This window comes from Ursus arctos, unplaced genomic scaffold (genome assembly GCF_023065955.2).
Source record: "Ursus arctos isolate Adak ecotype North America unplaced genomic scaffold, UrsArc2.0 scaffold_11, whole genome shotgun sequence".
Taxonomy (NCBI): Eukaryota; Metazoa; Chordata; class Mammalia; order Carnivora; family Ursidae; genus Ursus; species Ursus arctos.
The window spans coordinates 72,990,747-73,016,606 of record NW_026622775.1 but is presented as its reverse complement, the minus strand read 5'-3'; the positions used below and the strand labels follow the sequence as shown (position 1 = coordinate 73,016,606).

Sequence of the window (25,860 nt, the reverse complement as noted above, 5' to 3'; positions counted from 1 at the left end):
AACATAAGAACTAGAATGATCAGTAGGGGAAGAAAGGGATAAAGAAAGGGGGGGTAATCAGAAGGGGGAATGAAACATGAGAGACTATGGACTATGAGAAACAAACTGAGGACTTCAGAGGGGAGGGTGTGGGGGAATGGGATAGGCCGGTGATGGGTAGTAAGGAGGGCACATATTGCATGGTGCACTGGGTGTTATACACAACTAATGAATCATCGAGCCTTACATCGAAAAGCGGGGATGTACTGTATGGTGACTAAAATATAATAAAAAATCATTATAAAAAAAAAGTGTCTACGAATGCATAGGGAAAGGGTCACCTACTTTACTCAAGGAGAGAACACTCTATGTGAAAGCATCTTGCACCTCACATCTGGTGTCATGAAGTGGGAGCATTGTGCCAAACGGTGTCTGCAAGCATCAAGATAATGCCCTTCATTTAACGACGTAAGAACACTACACAGAAAGCATCTCTCAACTCACATCAGTCATGAGGAGGAAAGCCCTTCAAAAAGGTTGTGTGAAAACGAAAGGAAAGTGCCATCAGTCAATTCAGTGAACCATGTTTTTGTAGAGACAAGGCAACGTTGATCAGTGAAAACAGCAGGGTTTACCAATACGTGTGTTGAACCTTAAGGAAACAGCCATAGACGTAATCTCAGGAAGAAGAGGGTATGGAAAGGGTTTTCCAAGTCCCATAAACTGTCATGATGATGGAAGCATGTGTCTGATTGGGAATAAAAGCATAAGGAAAGGGACGTGAACCAATCTTAGGAAAGAACATTGTACCAAAGCCATCTTTGAAGTCACGTCTTCGGTGGTGAAGATGAAACCATTTGTACAGGTGCCTAAGAAAACATAAGGAAAGTGCCATATACTGAATCAATGAAGGAACACCGTAGAGAAACCATCTGGCATCTCACAGTCCTCTGTCATGAAAACGGAAGCATGTGCAAAAGTGTGTAAGAAAGAGACACATAATGCTCCTGGAGCATTCAGGGGCCGCTGGTGGCTGGCGGTGTTAGAAACACAAAGGACAGAGACACACTGGCCCTGTAGCTGAGAGCTGGGATGCCAGGTGTGGGGCTCACATCCCAGACAGTGCAGGGTTGAGCAGCACCAACAGAAACAGAGTTAAAGTGGCCAGAACATCAGTGGAGAACTGTCCGCAATCCCTCTGAGACAGAGGATGAAATTTGGCCACTGCTGCTCTGGCTCTCAGAAGAGGCACAGCAAAACACCAGGGAAAGCCGCCGGAGAACAAAAGCCTGGAAATACCGAATTACTCTGTGCCCATCCCCATCCCCCCTTGCAGGGGACACGGAGACTATACCCAAACAGGGTTAACCTTAATATCGGCTTGGCAGGCCCCTCCCCCAGAAGGCAGGCTGAAAAATCAAGAAGCCCACATCCCTAAGATCCCCATAAAACAAGGGCTCATGGCCTGGGTCCCAGTCAATAATTTGGGCTCTGGACAAACCCACAACTTCTCATTAGAATGTCTAGAAGGAGAAATCTGCCCCAGCAAAGAAAAGAAAATGAGTCTGTGGCTTCTGCCACAGAACTAATGGATATGGACATAACCAAATTATCAGAAATGGAATTCAGAGTAACAAAGGTGAAGATGGTGTGTAGACTTGAAAAAGTATTAACGAAAATATTGATGAGAATATAGAATCTCTAAGGGCAGAAAAGAGACCAAATCTGGCAGAAATTAAAGTAAAAAAATAACAAATAACGTACAGTATCTTTGCTCAGTGTAGAATCCCTATCGTAAGTGGTTGTGGCAACGTAAAGAACATGCCATAAACTAATCTGTAAGAAACAACAGTGTACAAGAACAAATTAGCCCTAACACCATCATTCGTGAACATGGAAGCATTAACGAAAATGGTCGTGGAAGCCTACGAAAGTGCAAAACACGTATCTCTGAGAGACAACACTATACAAGGAAAGACCAATGAACACCATCTTTCATGATTATGGAAGCATGAATGAAAAGGTTCTGGAATTACAAAGACTTTTCCCCATCCTTTAGGTAATAAACCACCGTGTACAGGAAAACACCTTCAACTCATATCAACCTCCTCAATAGTGATCCCAACTCAACACTGGGTGTGTTGGCCTAGGGAAATGTCCACATACTTAGAGATAAGAAACAATGGTGTCAGGATAATTCCCTTCAAGTCACATCAGACTTCCTGAAGATGGAAGGAGGAATCAAGGTGGTTATGGTACCGTTAGGAAAGGCCTACGAACATAAAGCTGAGAAAAAACAGTGTACAGGAACCCTCTTACAACATACAGTATCTTTGGTTAATGTGGAATCTCTATCGTAAGTGGTTGTGGCATCGTAAAGAAAATCCTTAAGCTTTTTTATATGAAACAACAGTGTACAGGAACCCGCTTAGCCCTAACATCATCCTTCGTGAATATGGAAGCAGTAACTAAATTGGACGTGGAAGCCTGACTAAAGTGCCAAACACTTATCTCTGAGACACAACACTATACAAGGAAAGACCAATGAACATAATCCTTCACAAGTAAGGAAGAATTAATGAAAAGGTTCTGGAATCTCGGGGACTCTGCCCAATCCTTATTGCTAATGAACCACTGTGTACAGGAAGACACCTTCAACTCACATCAGCCTCCTCAACACTGATCCCGATTCAATTTTGGCTCTGTAGGCCTAGGTAAAGGTTCACATACTTATAGCTAAGAAACAACGGTGTCAGGATAATGCCCTTCAAGTTACATCAGCCTTCCTGAAGATGGAAGCAGGAATCTAGGTGGTTATAGTACCATTAGGAAAAGCCTACTGAAATATACCTGAGAAACCACAGTGTACAGGAAATATATTACAACGTACAATTTTTTGTAAGTGGTTCTGGCAACATAACTACAATGCCAAAAATTTATCTGTAAGAAACAACAGTGTACGGGAACCCACTTAGCCCTGACATCATTAATAATGAGTACGGAAGCATTCACCAACGTGGTCGTGGAGCCTTACGAAAGTGCCAAAAACTTATCTCTGAGACACAACAGTATACAAGGAAAGACCAATGATTTCTCAACATTTGCTGCAACATGGACGGTACTGGAGGAGGTAATGCTAAGTGAAATAAGTCAAGCAGAGAAAGACAATTATCATATTTTTTCTCTCAATTATGGAACATAAGAACTAGGAAGATCGGTTAAGAGAAGAAAGGGATAAAAAGGGGGGGTAATGAGAAGGGGGAATAAAGCATGGCAGATAATGGACTCTGAGATAGAAACTGATTGTTTCAGAGAGGTGAGGGGTGAGGGAATGGGAGAGGCTGGTGATGGGCATTAAGGAGGGTACGTATTGTATGGTGCACTGGGTGTTATACGCAACTAATGAATCATTGAAATTTACATCAAAAACAAGGGATATACTGTATGGTGACTAACATAAAATAATAAAAAAAAACACTAAAAAAAAGAAAATAGGGGGTTATGAATCACCAAAGGCACGCATACATATATCTAAGAAACAACAGTGTACAGGAAAGAACCCCTTACAATGGATATCAGCATTCACGCATATGGAAATATGATCCAAGGTGGAGGTGGAATTAGAGGGAAAGGACCACATACATATCCCAAGACAATACCACTTTAGAGAATAGCATTAACAATTAACATCATCTTTCACGAATATGGAAACATTAATGAAAAGTTTTTATTTTTTATTTTTTAAAGATTTTATTTATTTATTTGACAGAGATAGAGACAACCAGCGAGAGAGGGAACACAAGTAGGGGGAGTGGGAGAGGAAGAAGCAGGCTCATAGCAGAGGAGCCTGATGTGGGGCTCGATTCCATAACGCCAGGACCACGCCCAGAGCCGAAGGCAGACGCTTAACCGCTGTGCTACCCAGGCGCCCCTAATGAAAAGTTTGTAAATCTTGAGGACCGTGCCCCAACCTTATTGGTAATATACCACCGTATACAGGAAAACACCTTCAACTAATATCAGCCTCCTCAACACTGATCCCTATTCAAGATTGGGTGTGTACGCCTAGGGAAAGGTCCACATAATTATAGCTAAGAAACAACAGTGTCAGGATAATGCCTTTCAAGTCACATCAGCCTTCCTAAAGATGGAAGCATCGGTCAAGGTCGCTAGGGTACCCTCTGGTAAGGCCTACGAACATAAAGCTGAGAAACAACAGTGTACAGGAGCCATCTTACAACGTACAATATCTTTGGTTAATGTGGCATCCTTATCGTAAATGGTTGTGGCAATGTAATGAAAAGGCCATAAACTTATCTGTAAGAAACAACAGTGTACGGGAACCCACTTAGCCCTAATATCAAAATTCATGAATATGGAAGCATTAACCAAAATGGTTGTGGAAGCCTGACAAGAGTGCCAAAAACTTATCTCTGAGACGCAACACTATACAAGGAAAGACCAATGAACATCATCTTTCAAGAGTAAGGAAGATTTTACCATAGTGGTCTTGAAACATGAAATTTGTGCCCCATTCTTGTACGTAATAGACAGCAGTGTCTTTGAACCGTCCTCCAATTAAAGCAACCTCCTGCATAGGGATCCCTTCGCAAAATTGTGTTGCAGTCCTAGGGAAATGACCACACCCTTCTCTCTAGGAAACAACAGTGTCAGGATAATGTCTACCAATAATATCACTGATTAGAAATAGGGAAGCATGACTCAAAGTGGTTGTCAAAGCTTTAGGAAAGGTATAAGTACATATCTGTAAGAAACAACAGTGTATAGGGACTGCCCTCAGCTAAAATCACCCTCATGATTATACAATCCTTCAGAAAATAGGGGGTGTATGAATCACCAAACCGCATACATATATCTAAGAAAAAACCGTGTAGAGGATAGAACCCCTTACAATGAACATCACCATTCATGAATATGGAAACATGAACCAAGGAGGAGGTAGAATCAGAAGAAAAGGACCACATACCTATCCCTTGACAACACCACTTTACAGAATAGCATTAACAATTAACAGCATCTTTCATGAATATGGAAGCATTAATGAATAGTTTCTTGAATCTTGAGGACTATTCCCCATCCTTATTGGTAATGAACCAGCGTGTACAGGAAAACACCTTCAACTAACATCAGCCTAATCAATACTGATGCCTATTCAACATTGTGTGTGTAGGCCTAGGGAAATTTTCCCATACTTATAGCTAAGAAACAATGGTGTGAGGATAATGCCCTTCAAATCACATCAGCCTTCTGAAGATGGAAGCATGAATCAAGGTGGTTATGGTTCCATTGGGTAAGTCCTCCGAACATATAACTGAGAAACAACAGTGTACAGGAACCATCTTACAACATACAATATCTTTGGTTAATGTGGACTCCCTATCGTAAGTGATTGCAGCAACCTAACCAAAGTGCCATAAACTTATAGGTAAGAAAGAACATTGTACAGGAACCCACTTACCCATAATATCATCATTCATGAATATGGAAGCATTCATCAAATTGGTCACGGACGCCTGATGAAAATGAAAAACACTTATCTCTGAGACACAACACTATACGAGGAAAGACACAACACTATACATGGCTGCCATTTGGGACTCCAGAAAGCACTCTGAGACGGAGAAACCTCAGGGAACACCTGACCCAAGCCCAGACGAAACCAATTCCAGCAGATTCCTGGCCCCTAAACACTGTGCCGACAGTCTCCCCAACCCACTCTCCTCAGCCCCGATAGGGTCGCAGAGCCAGCCGATTGAGATTTCCATCCTCCTAGGGCCTGACATTAACATTAGGTTGGGTTCTCAGGGCTTCACTCCTAGAGACACAGCACAAAGATATAGGTATTGGGGAAGCCTGAGCCCGATTGGGGCCAAAGCATGCCACACAGAAAGAAAGAGTGCCATCTGGGACTCTAGAGGCTATTAGGAGCAGGAGAAATCTGCATATCCCACACAGTCAATCCCGTCCAGCTCCCGCATTCAGGAGACCCTTGGATGAAAACCCTGAGCCTTCCTTTCTCCACAACCCACCTACTCAAATCAGGACACGGCAATGCTGAGTTCAAAACCAAGATATGGTCTTTCCCATGCTCCTGAGCCCTAAACCAAATGCTCCGTTGGGTTCCCAGAGACCATTCCAGGAGCCAAGCACCAAACACACAGGGACTGGGGAAACCTGAGCCACATTGGTGAATCAGCATGCCACAGAGAGGGAAACCGTACCATTTGGACCTGCAGAGGAAGAGCAATAAGAATGCCCACCTGATCCAATCCCAGCGAGACACCACTTCCACAGACCCCCTGTGGGCAACTCCTGTGTCTGACATTCAACCCAAAGCACACCCTCCTCTTAGGCCCCTGGAATCTCACATCGGATGGCTCATCTGAACAGCCATACACCTAGACCCGTGCCCTTACTACACGTTGAGTAGTGTGAGGTCCATTCCGAGACATCTAGCTCCAAGGACCAGGGAATGGGGACTGCTGAGCAATGTCAGGACACAAAGCCTGCCACACAGAAGGAAAGGTTGTCATCTGGGACTCCAGAAAGCACTCTGAGAAGGAGAAACCTCAGGGAACACCTGACCAAAGCAAAGAGAAAATCACTTCCAGTGGATTCCTGACCCCTAAACACTGTGCCGACAGTCTCTCCAGCCCACTCTCCTGAGCCTCAACAGGGTGGCAGAGCCAGTCGATTGGGCTTTGCAGCCTCCTAGGGCGTGACACTCACCATAGCTTGGGTACTCAGGGGTCCACTCCTAGAGAGATGGCACAAAGATATAGGGATTTGGGAAACCTGAGCCCTATCTGAGGCCTCAGCATGCCACACAGAAAGAAAACGTACCATCTGGGATGCAGAGGTATTCGGGGGCTGAAAAATCTGCATATCCCACTGAATCAATTCTAGCTGGCTCCCGCATTCAGGGTCCCCTTGGACCAAAACCCTGAGCCTTCCCTTCTCCACAACCCACCTACTCAAATCAGGACACAGCAATGGTGAGCTCAAAACCAGGAGATGGTCCCTCCCAGGCTCCTGAGCTCTAAGCCAAATGTTCCGTTGGCTTCCAAGAGGTCTTTCCAGGAGGCAAACACACAGCGACTGGGGAAACCTGAGTCATACCTGCAAATCAGCATGCCATGCAGATGGAAACTGTGCCATTTGGACCCGCAGAAGGAATGCAGAGAAGTTATGAATTCCCAGCTGTTCCAAACCCAACGAACCCCACATTCAAAGCCCCCCTGCCTGCAACTGCTGTGTTTCAGATGCAACCCAAATCACGCCCTACTCTTGGCCCCTGGAAGGTCGCATCTGCTGGCTGATCTTTAGGGCCATGCCCCTAGACCCACGCCTTAATTCTAGTTTGGGGTCTGTTAGGTTTATTCCCATATGGCTGACTCCAAAGCACAGGGATCAGGTACCACTGAGCAATGTTAGGCAGTAGCCTGCCACACAGAACTAAAATATGCCATTTGGGACTCCAGAAAGTTTTGCGAGAAGAAACCTAAGTGAACACCTGACCTAAGCCCAGCGAATCTCCACTTTCAGCGGAACTCTAGGCCCTCATCCGTGACACTGGCACTCTCCTCAGCCCCCAGGTCAGTTTGTTTAGAGCCGGTCAATCGGGCTTTCCATCCTCCCCTCCATGACAGTAATCATAGGTTGGATTCTGAGTAGTCCACTCCCAGAGGTCTGCCTCCAAAGATACGGAGATGAAGAAGCCTGAGTCATACCTAAGGCCTCAGTATGCCACCCAAAGCGAAACTGTTTTATTTGGGACTCCAGAAAGGAGGTCGAGGGGGAGAAATCCTAATTACTTCTGTACTTGATTCCCTCGATCCCCCACATTCACTGGCTCATGGGCACAAACCCACTGCTTCACACTCACCCCAACCCATGCCATCAATCCCCGCCCCCACCGTGGAAATTCTGGACACATCCACCCTATTGGAACTCTCATTCTCCTATGCCTTACCCCTAACCCTAGATTTGGTGTGAGAGGTCCATTCTGAAAAGGCTGGAGTGGGAGACATGGATCCTGAAGGCGGACCTGTGGCCCCCCTCCAAGGCCGGGCATCATCCTTGCCTCACAGGGGATCCATGAAAGTGTTCTATCAGATGACTGATGGGGCTCCCTCCTGAAGAACTCAGACACAGAAAGGCAATTACAGATGCTCACATGTACATACAACATGGGGAAAGAAATTACTGAATGCATAGATACGGAGAATAGATTTGTGGGTGCCTGATTCAGAGGAGGATGGGAAGGGTGAAGGTGGTCAAAGATACAGGTTTGTGTGTTAAAATCCGACAGCCATGGAATGTTCTGTGCAGCATGGAGACTAAAGCGAACCCCGCAGGATGGGGTACAGGTTCCCCAGTTCTTTGAAAGTACAGTACTCCTAGGAAACCTTTCAGAGCAGAAAGGATGTAAAGAAGGAACGACCATTAATTAATATGGAAAAATTAGTGACCATGCTCAGACTCCTAAATTTACTTATTGTTGGCATTTCTCAGGACCCAGGACACAATTCCTAATGGATGCCGAAAATAAATGGAGAGAAAGCACAGCAGATGCTCACAAACAGAATTCAAAGCGCTGGTGGCTGGACACGGAGAGCGGTTTACAGGAAGGAGCTGGTTACGGTGCACGCTGCATCTGTTGTGCTTCTCCCCAAACAGATGCTGAATGCAAAGCTCACCGTTCAACTCTTTTCATAAGGAACATCCTCTTCAGGTTTCTTCCCATTAGTGAAACCAGGTGATAACGGAGATCTTTCCAAAAAGGCAAGTGTCTTCCCATGAACTTTTAAAAAATGGGGAATATTTATACTTCACCGTTGCTGAGGGAGGAGATGTGAAAGCTTCTCCTGGAAACAAACCTCAGCAGATCCACCCAGAAAGGCACCTTCCTCAGCATGCCGAACGCGGACTACCTCGTACCCCCAGATACCTTCTCCTTCCCCTCGCTCAGGACAACCCACAACAGCTGGGAGTTACCCCAGTTCCTCCTTTCTCCCATCCTCAATATCTAAGCTGTCGGCAAATCCTGTGAGCTCCATCTTCAAGACGTACCCACTGTAGGACTCACCACTCCTTTCAAGGCCGCCTGTCTGGACCACACTGGAGCCCATCTCTTGCCTGAGTTCCTGGAAAAGAGTCATCATTGACCTCCCTTGCCCAACCTCAACCCTCTGTCATCTGTTCTCAACCCTGCAGCCAGGATGACCCAGTGAAACAGGGTCCCATGGGGTCACAGCCCTGCTATGGCTTTCTGTCACACTCTGTCACCTTGATGATGCAAGTCCTAAGCTGTCGCCTATGGTCATAGGGCCATCTTGTAGCTCATGGATGCACCTGGTATGCTCCTTCCCTGGGGCCTTTGCACATGCTTTCCATTCTGTTTAGAATGCTCTTCATGTGATATCACTGACCTTCCCTAGATCTTGACTCAAGCATCACCCTCCTAGTGAAGTACCACCTGACCCCTATGTGAATACCAAACACCACCCCCACCTTCCCTTCAGAACCCCCAGTCCTGTCTCCTTCTTTATATTTCCATAGCACTTATTATAATCTCCAGTTCATCTTGGCAGGGAAGAAACTGAGGCATCAACTGATGGCTTCATCACCTACTGCTCCCAATTTCCTGGTCCAACGTCCAGGGGAAAAGGTGCCCCAGGACTCTTACACAGCCAGGATGCCTGGGATGAGGGGGTCCATCCACCTCCTGCACCCTGAACACCATCAGGTAAGGGAGCCATATGAGGAATTCACCTGTACACGAAACCTGAAACCAGAAACCTTCCTCGATGACAGGTGAGCACACACATTTACTCCTCTTCCCTGAGGTGCTCATCCAAGAAACCTGAGCAGAGATGCTGTCCAGAGCCCAAATATCCCTCTGGCCAAAATCCTGGGACACAGACATCTGATCTCAGCACCCTGCCAGGCTTGGATCCACTCAGTGAGTCCTAAGACCCAGAGACTTCTTTCCACTCCAGCTCAATCCTTCTCACAGAGAAGCAAACTCCAGCCTCACAAACGTGCTCATCATTAGCTCTGGAATTCCCTGGGTTGTGTCTACACTGGCCCACACAGTGGTCCCATGCAGAACACTCCACAAATGTCCTAGGTTTACAAGCCACTTTCAAGCTGCCCTTAGGCAGAAACTGGCCCAATTAGGCAGACCAGAAAAGTGATTTGATGTGCTGCAAACTCGGACAACATCCTCCCTGAACACCAATGCTTCCAAGTCCAAGCGTCCAAACTTCGCTCACTGGGCACTGAGAACCATGTAAGCATGAACACTGCTCTTTCGATTCACAGACCTCCCAGGCCTTCCAATCAGAACCAAGCTCCAGTCACCACTCTATTTTCCCTTCAGAGAGAGAGGTCAAATGATGGAATAAAACACTCCCTGTGTACAGCACACTTTTATCCACATAGAATTTCTTGGTCTTTCTCATTCGGGCAGCCCTACAAGACCCACACCAATGAGAGATACCACAAGTTCAATCATCACGTATATATTTGACCTTGTGTTCTTTCTTTTGATAATTTTATTTCAAAGTCAATGTCTCTCTTGCTACTTAAAATAATAATAATTAATAATTAATAATCATGATAATGATGATGATGATATGGTCACCTAAGGATTTGGATCTCCATTGCCAGATGGCATGGCTCTTGTCCAGATAAGGATGAAGACAAAACCTCAGCCCATAAAGCAAAGCCCACAACCTCAGGGATCCCGACACGCCTCGTGGGTGAAGAGTTCCGATGCTACATGGACTTGTCTGAGTCCAAACGATACAGGCAAACTCCAGCATTCATTCTGTTTTCTTCATTAATTCCCCAGCTCAAGTCGCAAGTGACTCACCGGGTCAAGCTTCCAGAGCCCTGGATGGGTCTCCAGGTAAGCACCCCCACCCCGGGGGGGGGGGGGACATGAACACCAACAAAGGATTCTTTTAATATTTCACAAGACTGTTTTCCCATTCTTTAATTAAACTGGGAAATAAAAACACACAGATAGCCCCTTCTACTAGCCGGTCCGATTCACTTCACTGGTCGATATAAGAGCAGGAAATAAGAGTTACGGATTTTCTGAGGGCCCATCATGTCCATCACTTCAGGTTTGAAACTTCACACACATGCAAGGAAAGAAGCTCCAGCAAACATCTCGGCCTGGCAACTCTGACTGCCTGAATTGGAGTGACAGGGACAAATGATGATTCTGTGTGTGCTGGCTGAGGCTGGTGGCCCTGAAGAAGGGACTCGGCCAGCTCTCCACCTGTGCCTCAACTGTCCTCAGCCAGGAACCAGCTCACAGCCCTCACCTGTCACAACGTTCACATGGGAGACCACAGCCACCTCACGAGCGCGCCCTGCCCATACCATGCTGCAGAATGCACTCAGCTCTCCTCTGGGACCCGTCACCTCTACCCAGACCTGGAACCCCCATCTGCTGCAAAGCTCCAGGATTCCCCCTCCTTTCCCAAAATTACACTGGCCCAAGGCTTTCCTGAGAAAGGGAGAAGGCTACCTAATGAATGGTTCACACCTTCTTTCCCTTTCTTTCATATTTATCTCCACTTACCTTCCTACCTGTGCAAACTGTTAAGTGATGTATGCATGGAACATGAACGTGTTCTGAGATCTCAATCTTTCATTGCAGCCTTCTCAGGCCTCCTTATGCAATAAAATACCATATCCCTAGGACAGGGAGTTTTAAAATTATTATTTACAGAATAATAGAGCCCAAATCACCTCGTTTTTAGTTGCTCTTCAATAGGCAGAACAGTTTCTGTGTAAAAAGACTTTCCACAGATATGACCTTCCATCAATTTCTTTATTTTCTTTTTTAAATTTTTTTTATTATGTTATGTTAGTCACCATACACTACATCCTTAGTTTTTGATGTAGTGTTCCATGATTCATTGTTTGCATACAACACCCAGGGCTCCATGCAATACGTGCCCTCCTTAATACCCATCACCGGCCTATCCCAATCCCCCACCAAACCCCTCTGAAGCCCTCAGTTTGTTTCCCAGAGTCCATAGTCTGTCATGGTTCATTCCCCCTTCTGTTTACCCCACCCTTCATTCTTCCCTTCCTTCTCCTACTGAGCTCCCTGCTATTTCTCCTGTTCCATAAATGAGTGAATCCGTATCAAAATTGCTTTTCTCTGCTTGACTTATTTCACCTTCCAGCAATCTCATAGGGAGGAAGCAGAAACTCTGTGGGATAACCTGACTCACCCAGCGTCAAGCAAGTAGTTCCAGAACTCAGCCCAGGGCTCCCGTCACCAGGCCCCTTGAAGCCACCAGCATGACTCTATCCAAGGGAATTCCCAAAGACTCTCCTTCTGACTGCACCACCAAAGAAATGACAGAGAGAATATGGCACCTCAAAATATTGAGTTGATACATCTAGTAAAGCTAGATAGTCAAGCTTAACTTTTAAACAGGAAAAGACTGCTTTGAATAATTTTGAATTTTCCCTCGACCCTCATTGTAATTCTTGGGATGAAAAGACTAATCAGTGATGAAACATCACCTTTGACAAATGACAAGACATCATCCATATCTGTATCTGACGACAAAAAGCCATCTAACCCTAAATGGTGGCCACTCACCCATATCGTAGGCCCAACTGAATAAACACTGTTAGATGTATATCTTAAAAATACACAAAGAGTAAATCTAACCTTCCCTTTCTAATGAAAGAGTGTTTCTAGGAAACAGCTGTTCAAAATACATTCATAAGCAGTCAATGAACAGAGAAAATGGGATCCCCTGCAAAGTGCTCTAAGCTCAGAAACTAAGTACCTCCTTCACCAAATTCAGAACGCTGACAACTATTACTTAAGTTTTACTTCATGGCTCAACTAGAGAAAAGAGAAAAGCCCAGGAGATAGTGGGTTAATGAGAGGTGTTACCTCCAGTCCTGACGTGGATATGACATTTCTCCAAATGGACCTGCCGCTTTCTCTGAATGCTGGTGTCCTGTGTCAAGCTGCCTCACTGACTCAGATGCAGACGTTCAAAACCTCAGGTCTCGCGGAGCCAGAGAAGAGAAGTGTTGTCAGGTGGGGAGAAGGCAGCTCCTCGGACCTAAAACCAGCATGTCTGCTGCAGTTTCTGGGAGAAGGAGAAACACAGACTTGTCTTTTAGTAGTAATTATCTTCCAACCCATTGCCACCATTCCCAGGGAACAGGCAGCACAATGCTGAAGTTGGGTAACGGCTCTGGGGTTTCCTAGTGCCACACATGTGCCTGAAGGAACAGGGAACACCCTGCTGAACTTGGGGAACTGCTCAAGGTCCATTACCTGCACTGTGTCGGGGGACAGGGGCACCGCACTGAAGTTGGGGACCGTGCGGTCCTTACTCTCGCTCTTGCTGGGGAACAAGTGAAACCCTGGAATGTCTGCGACCAATACCACAAAAGCTCTGCTGAGCAGGTGCCCTGGAGTCCATGGGTTTGCTATGTAAGGCCAGTTGACAGAGAGTAGGCAGAAGAGACTATCAAGGGAAAAAGAAAACTCAACTGAATCTCCAAATGAACTCCCTCCACATGCCCTTCCAGAACCCCACCTCTCACCCGGGGTGCCCCTACTCCCAGACCATGCCCCACACAGGCACACAGCATGCATTCACTCAGCCAGGAACTCCACACGTTGAATCTCTCAGAGCTCCCCTTCCCTGGGTCCCAGTCTGCATCCTAGGTCTGCTCTGGGTTTGCCCACAGAGACGTAGCTCCACCCCCATGGGGTGATTGGTTTGGGAGTGTGCGGTTTCCAGCCCCTTGAATGCGGGGCAACCGGCCCCATGACTCACAACTCTGGGAATGCAAGGGGTCCAAGACCTGCCTCCTTGGCTCAATGCCCAGCGCAGGCATGACTGTGATCACAGGCAGGGCCCCAAGCACACACACACACACACACACACACATACACTGCCCCTTCCGCGGACCCCTCTAGCTGCAGAACACCCTCAGAGCCCTGCCCCTTCCCTTCTGCACCAACCCTTACTACAGGTGTGTGCCTGGATTCTGGCTAGGTCAGCTGCTCTCAGACTGTTCCAGCTTTGGGCTTTAGGAAATGGCAATGCTTTCATGCATGTCCAAGGCAATTTTAAGCCCCAAAAGGAATGCTCCAAGCGGGAATAGCTTTGCCTTCTTGTCTCACCCATGGAGTGGATAGTGCTTCCCAGACCTTCAAAGCATCCTTCTAGGATGAGCCCATTTGTGCTGCAATCTATATACACATGCTTGGTTCTGCAGGGTAGGGGCCAGGAGGAACAGCCGGCCTTCTGTGCTGTCACGGTTGTGAACCAGGAACATTTATTTTTCACTTGAAAAGAAAACATAGTGTTATTGTCAACACTAAAGGAAGGAACATTTTAAAACATTTTAGAGAGAAATGAAGAGAGTTTTATTCAAACCCAAGTCAGGTCAGATGCCTGGGAGACACAGTCTTCACAAAGAAGGGAGTGCTCCAGGGAAGGAATATTTAGGGCAGGGTTATATATTTGTTCTGTTCTGTGTTAGGTACAGTTACCCATCACGATGAGGCAGAAGATTCCAGAAAGTGACAGACTTTTCTTATCTTTTCAGTATGTACAAGTTGGTATGACTTTAATCTTACGGGGGACAGAGAAGTTCTTTTGTGTTCTCACCTTGATGTTGGCAAGGGTATTTTTTTGTTCTCTTTTTTCTTTTTGAAACAGATGGACAATATGTGCTGGGGGCAGAAATAGGGCCCATGCTTTGAGGGTTTGCCCGGTCATTTTGAGCTGCGTGAAATGATAAAGGAGGGTTTCCCTAGGAGGTCAAGATCAGGGCCCACAGATGGTATGACATAAAAATTACTCTTATCCTTATCACCACTACCAAATGGAGGAGCTTGAGATGAAAGCACCTTTCCCATAACTCAGAGACATCAAAAGGACCCCTACAGAAGGTTACCTGCTCCATGGTCAACACAGGTAACAGAGGCGTTCACGGTCTCTGGACTCCTCCCTTGTCCTGCCCAAATCTCTGAAGCATAGAAATCATTTACAGTCAGAATTTTAGACATCTTAGAGATGTCTGGCACCATTCCCTTGGACTACAGAATACAACAGAATAGCTCACTGTCACAATACGAAAGTGCCCCTGGATACACTAAGTTCTTTCTCCGCAACTTTTGCCTCATGGAAATCGTAATCCTAACATAGAAACACTGCGATAGTTGGGAAGTAAATAATCAGAGGTAAGGGAATATTTTAGCAATCTTTAGAGGCATTGTCTCACTCTGTAGAAGAGGCTGAGTGTTTTCAAATAGTCTTTCCGACCTTTCCACCAAGAGCTTCCATCAATTAAAAAAGGATAGTTCTTTCAGGCACTTTAATATCAGAAAAATAGTATAGTATCTCTATTCTAAGGGATCTTTAAGTCTCCGACTCAAAGGTCCTCCACTGAGATAATTATCTTCATGGTCATGATGGGCAGAGGTGAAAAGGCAGCCGAATTCGTTCCATTTGGCCACACAACAAGAAAATCCTAATACTTCCTAGGTTTCCAGATCAACAAGACCAGAGGTAAGAGCGAAATGGTACCCTGTATGGAAGAACAAGGGTTTTGGAGTCAGTTTGGAGATCCCACTTAGGTTTCTGACACTAAAATCCTCTGTAATTCATATAATCTCTGAGCCCTTGTCTATCCATCTAGGAAATGGGACTCATTCTATATACACCCTAGTTGAGAAGTTTAAGAGGGAGAATGCTACACAGAGCCACTATGCAATCTCCCAAGAGCAGGTGCTCAGGAGCCATAATTACCATTGGGTCTATTTCTTTTCCAGAGAAAAGAACACATGGTGAAACCGTTTTTTGAAAAGATGACTCACAAGATGATTTTTAAACCTTAAGGAAGGTCAAGAAGCTGCTATTGTGTCGTAATTCTCTCAGAAATCATGTTGATAGACTGGTGGGGACAATAGCACCATCATCACTAGGAGAGGGGAGCTCCCATCTCCATATGGCTATGTTGACTCCCTTAACTCAATGCCACCAAGAAGGAAAGCTGGAGGGAGGTGGTGGTGGGCCCAGGCCAAGGCTGCCAGGTGTGGCTGGCACATGCAGAACTCTGATAGGAGGCTTAACTCCTGTCTACGTTAGGATAGTCAGTGTTCTTCAGAGACAAAGGGCCATTGTGTGTGAGCCCTGATGTAGAAAAGGTGGCAAATATCCACTGCGATCCCCTCTCTGACCCTTAAGATATGCAGCAAAGTTACATTGAATTTTTAAACATAGAGGGACTGCCTGGTCTTCTTTTGATGAGGACTAGGGCTCTATTCCTTGGAGGCCTAAGAATAGAATCTAGTTATTTTCAGTATTTTAAAATGTAGACATGATTCATGGTCCAACATATCATCTGTTTGGGTAAATAGTCTATGACCGCTGGAAAATAATGTATTCTGCACTTATTATCGAATGTTCCATAGACGTCAATTAGGTCACATTTGTGACCGAGTTTTGTCTGCTCTATCAAATATTAAGAAAGGCATATTAAAATTTCCAAACAAAATTTCCAAAGAAAAGGAGGAAAGCCATTAGAAAAGGTTGTGTGAACACGAAAAGAAAGTGCCATCAGTCAGTTCAGAGAACCAAGTTTGGGTAGAGAGACGGCAACGTTGATCAGTGAAGAGAGCAGGGTTTCCCATTACATGTGTTGAACCTTAAGGGAACTGCCATAGATGTGAAAGAGCACCATCTAGAGACAACATTCCAAATCATATCTATGTTCATGAGGATGGATGGATGTTCCAAAAGTGTGTATGAAAACGTAAGGAACATGCTGTATGCTCAGGTAAGGACACCCTTGGGAAAAGATCTTCCAACTCACATCTTCTGTAATGAAGAAGAAGTACTTGCAGAAGTGCAAATGAAAGCAGAAGGAGAGGTCCTATCTAAGTAGTTGTGAGAACCAACTCAGTGTTGATAGAAGGCAACATCAAACCAACATCAGGACCAATGAACACACCCAAGTTTTCCAAAAAGTGTGATGAACCTTAAGGAAAGGGCAATTTTCACAAATCTCAGTCAGAACACCGAATAGACACCATTGTCCAAGTCAAGTCTTCTCTTAGGAAGGTGGCAAGTTTTTCAAAAGTGTCCATGAATGCATAAGTAAGGTGTCACCTGCTTTACGCTAGGAGAGAACACTCTATATAAAAGCATCTTGCACCTCACATCTGGTGTCATGGATTGGGAGCATTGTGCAAAATGGGGTCTGCAAGCATCAAGATAATGCCCTTCGTTTAACTACTTAAGAACACTACACAGAAAGCATCTCTCAACTCACATCTGTCATGAGGAGGAAAGCCGTTTGAAAAGGTTTTGTGAAAAGGAAAAGAAAGTGCCATTATTTAATTCAGCGAACCAAGTTTGTGCAGAGAGACAGCAACATCGATTAGTGAAGGCACCAGTGTTTCCCAGTATGTGTGTTGAACATTAATTAAACTGCCATAGACGTAACTCTCAGTAAGAAGAGGGTATGGAAAGGGTCCTCCGAATCCTAACATCTGTCACGATGATGGATGCATGTTTCCGAGTGGGAATGAAAGCATAAGGAAAGGGCCATTAACCAGTCTTTAAGAAAGAACAATGTGGCAGGATACAAAATCAATGCTCAGAAATCAGTTGCATTTCTATAAACAAATAATGCGACTGAAGAAAGAGAAATTAGGGAATCCATCCCATTTGCAAGAGCACCAAAAACCATACGTTACCTTTGCATTAAGTTAACCGAGACTTAAAGGATCTGTATTCTAAAACTACAAATCACTCTTGAAAGACATTGAGGAAGACAAGAAAAGATGGAATAATATTCCATGCTCATGGATCAGAAGAACTAACATAGTTAAAATGTCCATGCTATCCAGAGCAATCTACACATTCAATGCTATCCTGATCAAAATACCGATGACATTTTTCAAAGAACTGGAACAAATAGTCCTTAAATTTGTATGGAACCAGAAAAGGCCCCAAATCTCCAAGGAACTGTTGATAAGGAAAAACAAAGCTGAGGGCATCATAATGCCGGATTTCGAGCTGTACTACAAAGCTGTGATCACAAAGACAGCATGTACAAGAACAGACACATAGACCAATGGAACAGAATAGAGAACCCAGAAATGGACCTTCAGCTCTTTGGGCAACTAATCTTTGATAAAGCAGGAAAAAACATCCGGTGGGAAAAAGACAGTCTCTTCAATAAATGGTGCTGGGAAAATTGGACAGCTACATGCAAAAGAATGAAACATGACCACTCACTCACACCATACACAAAAATAAACTCCAAATGGATGAAAGACCTCGAAGTGAGACAGGAATCCATCAAAATCCTAGAGGAGAACATAGGCAGCAACCTATATGAGATCGGCCAAAGTAAACTTTTTCATGACACATATCCAAAGGCAAGAGAGACAGAAGATAAAACGAATTTGTGGGGCTTCATCAAGACAAAAAGCTTCTGCACTGCCAAGGAAACAGTAAAAAAAACTAAGCACCAGCCCACGGAATGGGAGAATTTATTTGTAAATGACACTATAGATAAAAGACTGGTATTCAAGGTCTACAAAGAACTCCTCAAACTCAATACACAAGAAAAAAATAAGCAAATTATAATATGGGAAGAAGATGTGAACAGACACTTTTCCAATGAAGATGTACAAATGGCTAACAGACACATGAAAAAATGTTCAAAATCATTAGCATTCAGGGAAATTCAAATCAAAACCACACTGAGATAATACCTTATGCCAGTTAGAATGGCAAAAATAGACAAGGCAAGAAACAACAATTGTTGGAGAGGATGTGGAGAAAGCGGATCCCTCCCACACTGTTGGTGGGAATGCAAGTTGGTACAGCCACTCTGGAAAACAGTGTGGAGGTCCCTTAAAAAGTTAAAAGTTGAGCTACCCTATGATCCAGCCATTGCACTACTGGGTATTTACCTCAAAGATACAGACGTGGTGAAGAGAAGGGCCATATGCACCCCAATGTTCATAGCAGCAATGTCCACAATAGCTAAATCGTGGAAGGAACCGACATGCCCTTCAAGAGATGACTGGAGTAAGAAGTTGTGGTCCATATATACAATGGCGTATTACTCAGGTAACAGAAAGAACGAGTTCTCAACATTTGCTGCAACATGGACGGCACTGGAGGAGATAATGCTAAGTGAAATAAGTCAAGCAGAGAAAGACAATTATCATTTGATTTCTCTCATCTATGGAACATAAGAACTAGAATGATCAGTAGGGGAAGAAAGGGATAAAGAAAGGGGGGTAATCAGAAGGGGGAATGAAGCATGAGAGACCATGGACTCTGAGAAACAAACTGAGGGCTTCAGAGAGGATTGCGGTGGGGGACTGGGATAGACTGGTGATGGGTAGTAAGGAGGGCACGTATTGCGTGGTGCCTTGGGTGTCATACGCAACTAATGAATCATCGAACTTTACATTGGAAACCCGGGATGTACTGTATGGTGACTAACATAATATTAAAAAAAAACTTAAAAAAAAAATTGTATCAAAGCCATCTTTCAACTCACGTCTACGTGAGTGCCGGACTCACCCTGCCGCCCCACTGACATCGGGCCCGCTGGTGCGTCGCTGGTCATTCAGGGTGGGAGAAAGGGCAGGGCCCTCAAGACTCCGGTGAATTTTGAAGGCCATCTGCGCCAAAACACTGGGGCCCACGCTGGAGCTTTCCAGCACCCTCACCTCGGCCCGCCCCTCCGCTCTGCGCTCTCCACACAGCTGGCGGATTGGGCCTGACAGCCTCCTGGGGGCTAACTCTAACCCTAGGTCGGCCCCAGAGGGGCCCCTCCGAAGGGGCCTGCTGCCACAACGCCAGGGATTGGGGACCCCCAAGCCACAGCACCGGACTCACCCTGCCGCACCGCTGGTACACGAGCCGCTAGGGGTATCGCCGTTCATTCAGGGCGGGAGAACGGGCAAGGCTCACCATGCCCACGGCGACTTTCAAAGGCCCCCGGCACCAAAACGCTGGGGCCCACGCTCCAGTTTGCCAGCGCGTTCACCTGGGCCTGTGCTCCACTCTTCGCACAGCCGGCGGTTCGGGCCTGCCAGCCTCCTGGGGGCTAACCCTAACCCTAGGTTGGCCCCCGAAAGGCCCCTCCCAAGGGGCCTGGCACCACAATGCCAGGGATTGGGGACCCCAGAGCCCCAGCGCGGGACTCACCCTGCTGCCCCTCTGCCACCCGAGCCACTAGGGGCGCCGCCGGTCATTCAGGGTGGGAGAAAGGGCAGGGCCCTCCGAGCCACCTCCGACCTTCAAAGGCACCCGCACAAACAAGCTTGTGCTATTGCTCAGGCTCGCCAGCGCCCTCACCTCGGCCCAACACTCCGGGAGCCGCACAGCCGCGGATCGGGCTTGCTGGCGTCCTGGAGGCTAACCCTAACCCTAGGCCAGCCCCAGAGGGACCCATCCCAAGGAGCCTGGCGCTGCAACGCTGGGGATTGGGGACCCTCGAGCCTCACACCGGACTAACCCTGCCGCCGTGCCACCACCCGGGCCGCTAGGTGTGCTGCCGGTCATTCAGGGCGGGAGAAGGGGCAGGGCCCTCTGAGCCCCCAGTTAACTTTGAAGGACCCCCGCGCCAAATCGCGGGGGCCCACGCTCCCGCTCGCCAGCACCTTTACTTCAGCCCATCCCTCCGCTCGCCATCTAGCCGGCGTATCGGGCCTGCCGGCCTCCTGGGAGCTAACCCTAACCCAAGATCGGCCCAAGAGGGGCCACTCCCAAGGGGTCTGGCGCGGGAATGCTGGGGATTGTGGACCTCCGAGCCACAGCGCCGGACTCACCCTGCCGCACTGCCGCCACCCCGGGCCGCTAGGGGCACTGCTGGTCATTCAGGGCGGGAGAACGGGCAGGGCCCTAGGAGCCCCCAGCGACCTTCGGAGGACCCCCGCGCCAAAATGATGGGGCCCATGCTCCCGCTAACCTGCGCCCTCACTTCGGCCCGCCCTCTGCTCACTGCACAGCTGGCGAATTGGGGCTGCCGGCCTCCTGGGGGCTAACCCTAACCCTAGGTCGGCCCCCGAGGGGCCCCTCCCAAAGAGACTGCCGCCAAACGCCGGGGATTGGGGACCCCCGAGTCGCAACGCTGGACTCACCCTTCCGCCCCGCCGACACCCGGGCCACTAGGGCACCGCCGATCATTCAGGGTGGGAGAACAGGCAGGGCCCTCCCTGCCCTGGTAACCTTCGAAGGCCCCCAGCGCCAAAAAGCTGGGGCCCACTCTCCCGCTCGCCAGAGCCCTGATCTTCGCGCCTCTGCTCGTCCCAGACGGCGGATAGTGCCTGCCAGCCTCCAGGGGCTAACCTTTACCCTAGGTCGGCCCCGGAGGGGCCCCTCCCAAGGGGCCTGGCGTTGCAACGCTGGGGATTGGGGACCCCCGAGCCCCAGCGCCGGACTCACCCTGCTGCCCCGCCGCCACTCGGGCCGCTAGGGGCGCCTCCAGTCATTCAGGGCGTGAGGAGGGGCAGGGCCCTCCGAGCCCCCAGTGATGTTCGAAGGCCTCCCACGCCAAAACGCTTGGGCCCATACTCCCTCTTGCCAGCACCCTCACCTTGGCCCGCCCCTCTGCTTGCTGCACAGCCGGCAGATCAGGCCTGCCGACCTTCTCCCAGCGTCGGACTCACCCTGCAGCCCCGCCGCCACTCAGGCCGCTAGGGGTGCTGCCTTTCATTCAGGGCGGGAGAACGGGCAGGGCCCTCCGAGGCCCCGGTGATCTTCAAAGGCCCGTTGTGCCAAAACACCAGGGCCCATGCTTTTGCTCGCCAGCGCCTTAACCTCGGCCCGCCCCTCCGCTCGCGGCCTAGCCGGAGTATTGGGCCTGACGGCCTCCTGGGAGCTAACTCTAACCCTTGGTCGGCCCCCAAGGGGCCCCTCCCAAGGGGCCTGGCACCGAACTCAGGGGATTGGGGACCCCCGAGCAGCAGCGCCGGAATCACCCTGCCGCCAAGCCCACACCAGGCCCGCTGGGGCATCGCCGGTCATTCAGGGTTGGTAAACGGGCAGGGCCCTCGAGACTCTGGCGACTTTCGAAGGTCATCCGCACCAAAACGCTGGGTCCCAAGCTCGTGCTCACCAGCGCCCTCAACTCGGCCCGCCCCTCCGCTCACCGCTGAGTCGGTGGATCCGGCCTACCGGCCTCCTGGGGTAACTCTAACCCTACGTTGGCCCCAGAGGGGCCCATCTGAAGGGGCCTGCTGCCGCAACGCCGGGGATTGGGGACCCCCGAGCCTCAGCACCGGAATTACCCTGCCGCCCCGCCGCCACCCAGGCTGCTAGGGCTGCCGTCGTTCATTCAGGGTGGGAGAATGGGCAGGGCCCTCCGAGCCCTCGGCGACCTTCGATAGCAGCCCGCGCTAAAACGCTGGGGCCCAGGCTCCTGCTCGCCAGCGCCCTCACCTCGGCCCGCCCCTCCGCTCCCCGCACAGCAGCGGATCGGGCCTGCCAGCCTCCTGGGGGCTAACCCTAACCCTAGATCGGCCCAAGAGGGGTCCCTCCCAAGGGGCCTGGCGCCGCAACGCTGGGGATTGGGGACGACCGAGTTGCAACGCTGGACTCACTCTTATGCCCCGCCGACACCCGGGCCCCTAGGGCGCCGCTGATCCTTCAGGGCGGGAGAATGGGCAGGGCCCTCTGAGCCCTCGGCGACTTTTGATAGCAGCCTGTGCCAAAACGCTGGGGCCCACGCTCCCGCTCGCCAGCGCCCTCACCTCGGCCCGCCCATCCGCTCGCGCACAGCAGCGGATCGGGCCTGCCGGCCTTCTGGGGGCTAACCCTAGGTCGGCCCCCAAGTGGCCCCTTCCAAGGGGCCTGGCGCCGCAACGCTGGGGATTTGCGACCCCCGAGCCCCAGTGCCGGACTTACCCTGCCACCCCCGCAACCACCCGGGCCGCCAGTGGCGCCACTGGTCATTCAGGGTGGAGGAACGTGCAGGGCGATCCGAGCCCCCAGCGTCCTTCAAAGGGACCCGTGCCAAAACGCTTGGGCCCAGGCTCCCGCTCACCAGCGCCCTCACCAGGGCCCGCCCCTCCGCTCGACGCACAGTGGGCAGATAGGACCTGCCGGCCTCCTAGGGGCTAACACTAACCCTAGGTCAGCCCACAAGGGGCCCCTCCCAAAGGGCCTGCGCCACAAAGCCGGGGATTGGCGACCCCCGCGCCCCAGCACCAGACTCACCCTGCTGCCCTGCTGCCACCTGGGCCGCTAGGGGCTCCGCCAGTCATTCAGGGCGGAGGAACAAGCAGGGCCCTCCGAGACCCCGGCAAACTCTGAATGCCCCTGAGTCAAAATGCTTTGGCCCATGCTCCCACTCGCCAGCGCCCTCACCTCGGCCCGCCCCTCTGCTCACTGCACAGCTGGCGGATCGGGCCTGCCAGCCTCCTGGGGGCAATCCCTAACCCTAGTTTGGCCCCCGAGGGGCCCCTCTCAAGGGGACTGGCGCTGAACGCTGGGGATTGGGGACCCCCGAGCCTCAGCACCGAACTCACCCTGCTGCCCCGCTGGCACCCGAGCCGCTAGGGGTACCGCCATTCATTCAGGGTGCGAGAACGGGCAGGGCCCTCCGAGCCACCGACGACCTTCGAAGGCCCCCCACGCCAAAACGCTGAGACCCACGCTCCCATCGCCAGCACCCTCACCTCAGCCCTTCCCACCGCTCACCGCAGAGCCGGCGGATCAGGCCTGCTGGCCTCCTGGGGTCTAACCCTAACCCTAACCCTAACCCTAAACCCTAACCTAAACCCTAACCCTAACCCCTAAACCTAACCCTACCCCCAACCCTACACCTTCCCCTAAACCTACCCATAACCCGTACCCTAACCCTAACCCGTACCCTAACCCTAACCCTAAACTGTACTCTAACCTATACCCTAACCCGTATTCTAACCCTAACATATGCCCTATCCTGTACCCTAACCCTAACACGTACCCTAATCCGTACCCTATCCCTAACCCAAACCCATACCCTAACACTATCCCTAAACCGTACCCTAACTCGTACCCTAACCCTAAACCCTAAACCCTGAACCTAACCCGTACCCTAACCCGTACACTAACCTGTAGCCTAACACTACCCGTATACTAACCCTAACCCTAAACCCTAACCCTAACCAGTACCCTGCCTTAACACTAACCCGCAGCCTATCCCGTACCTTTACCCATACCCTAACCCGTACCCTATCCCTAACCCGGACCCTAACCCATACCCTAACCCGAACCCTAACCCTAACTTGTAACCTTACCTGTACCCTAACCCATACCCTAACCCTAAACCGTACCCTAAACCTAACCCGTTCCCTAAACCGTACCCTAACCCTAACCCTAACCTAAACCTAACCCGTATCCTAACCCATACCCTAAACCACACCCAAACCCAAACCCGTACCCTATCCCTAACACAAAACGTAACCGTAACAATAACCCATACCCTAACCCTAACCCATACCCTAATCCATACCCTAACCCTAACCCGTACCCTAACCCTAATCCTAAACCGTAACCTAACCCGTACCGTAACCCTAACCCATACCCTAACCTTAACCCATATCCTAACCCTAACCTGCACCCTAAACCGTACCCTAACCCGTCCCTAAACTGTACCCTAACGCGTACCCTAACCCTAACCCATACCCTAACCTGTACCCTAACCCTAACCCGTACCCTAAACCCAAACCCTAAACCCTAACCCTTACCCTAAACCCTAATCCGTACCCTAACCCATAACCCCTAACCTGTAACCCCTAAAGCCAACCCTAACCCGTAACCTCACCTTACCCTAACCCTAACCCCTACCCTCACCCGAACACTAACCGTAACCCGTACACTAACCCTAACCCGTACCCTAATCCGTACCCTAATCCCGGGGATTGGGTACACCTGAGCCCCACCACGGGACTCAGCCTGCCACCCCTCAGGAAACCATGCCCCTTGGGGCGCCACAGAGCATCCCGTGCAGGAGAACTAGTAGGGCCCCCCTGAGCCCCCAGCGATCCTCGGCGGCCCCCTACACCCCAACTCTGAGGCCCACGCTCATCCCGCCCCGCGCCTTCCCTTCAGCCTGCCACCAAGCTCGTCGCAGAGCCGGCAGATCAGTCCTGCCCGGTTCCTGGTGCCTAGTCCTGACCCTAGGTCGGCTAGGGAGGGCCCCTCCCCCGGGGCCCGGGGCCGCAGCCCCGGGGACTGGGGACACCTGAGCCCCACTGCAGGACAAAGCCTGCCACCCCCGCAGGAAACCGTGCCCCTTGGGAGGCTGTAGAGCATTCAGGGCAGGAGAACCGGGAGGGCCCCCAGAGCCCCCGGAGAACTTCGGCGATCCCTAAGCCCCAACCTTGATGCCCATGCTCACCCCACCCCGTACCCTCACCTCAACCCGTGGCAGAGCTCGCCACATAGCGGGCAGATCTGGCCTGCGGGGTTCCTGGGCCCCAACACTAACCCTAGTTCATCTGTGGAGGGGCCCCTCCCCAGGAGCCTGGAGCCGCAGCCGCGGGGATTTGGGACACCTGAGCCCCACCGCAGGACTCAGTCTGCCACCCTGCAGGAAACCGTGCCCCTTGGGAGGCCATAGAGCATTCAGGGCGGGAGAACCAGGAGGGCCCCCTTGAGCCCCCAGCGAACTTTGGCGGCCTCCCGCACCCCAACCCTGAGGCCCACGCTCACCCTCCCCACACCTCACCTCAGCCTGTGTAGCTCACCATACAAACAGCAGATCGGGCCTGCGGGGCTCCTGGGGCCTAACCCTAACCCTAGGTCAGCCGCGGGTTTGGCGGCC

At 49.8% G+C, this 25,860-nt stretch overlaps 1 long non-coding RNA gene across 1 annotated transcript; it reads right to left on the bottom strand.

Moving 5' to 3' along the window:
• Positions 1-12,195: 12,195 nt before the first annotated feature.
• Positions 12,196-14,388, bottom strand: LOC130543318 (uncharacterized). The gene is made up of 4 exons (XR_008958569.1): positions 14,192-14,388; positions 13,334-13,526; positions 12,941-13,142; positions 12,196-12,371 (listed from the first exon to the last, which is right to left on the bottom strand). It is a non-coding gene; the product is annotated as an uncharacterized LOC130543318 (long non-coding RNA).
• Positions 14,389-25,860: the final 11,472 nt, after the last annotated feature.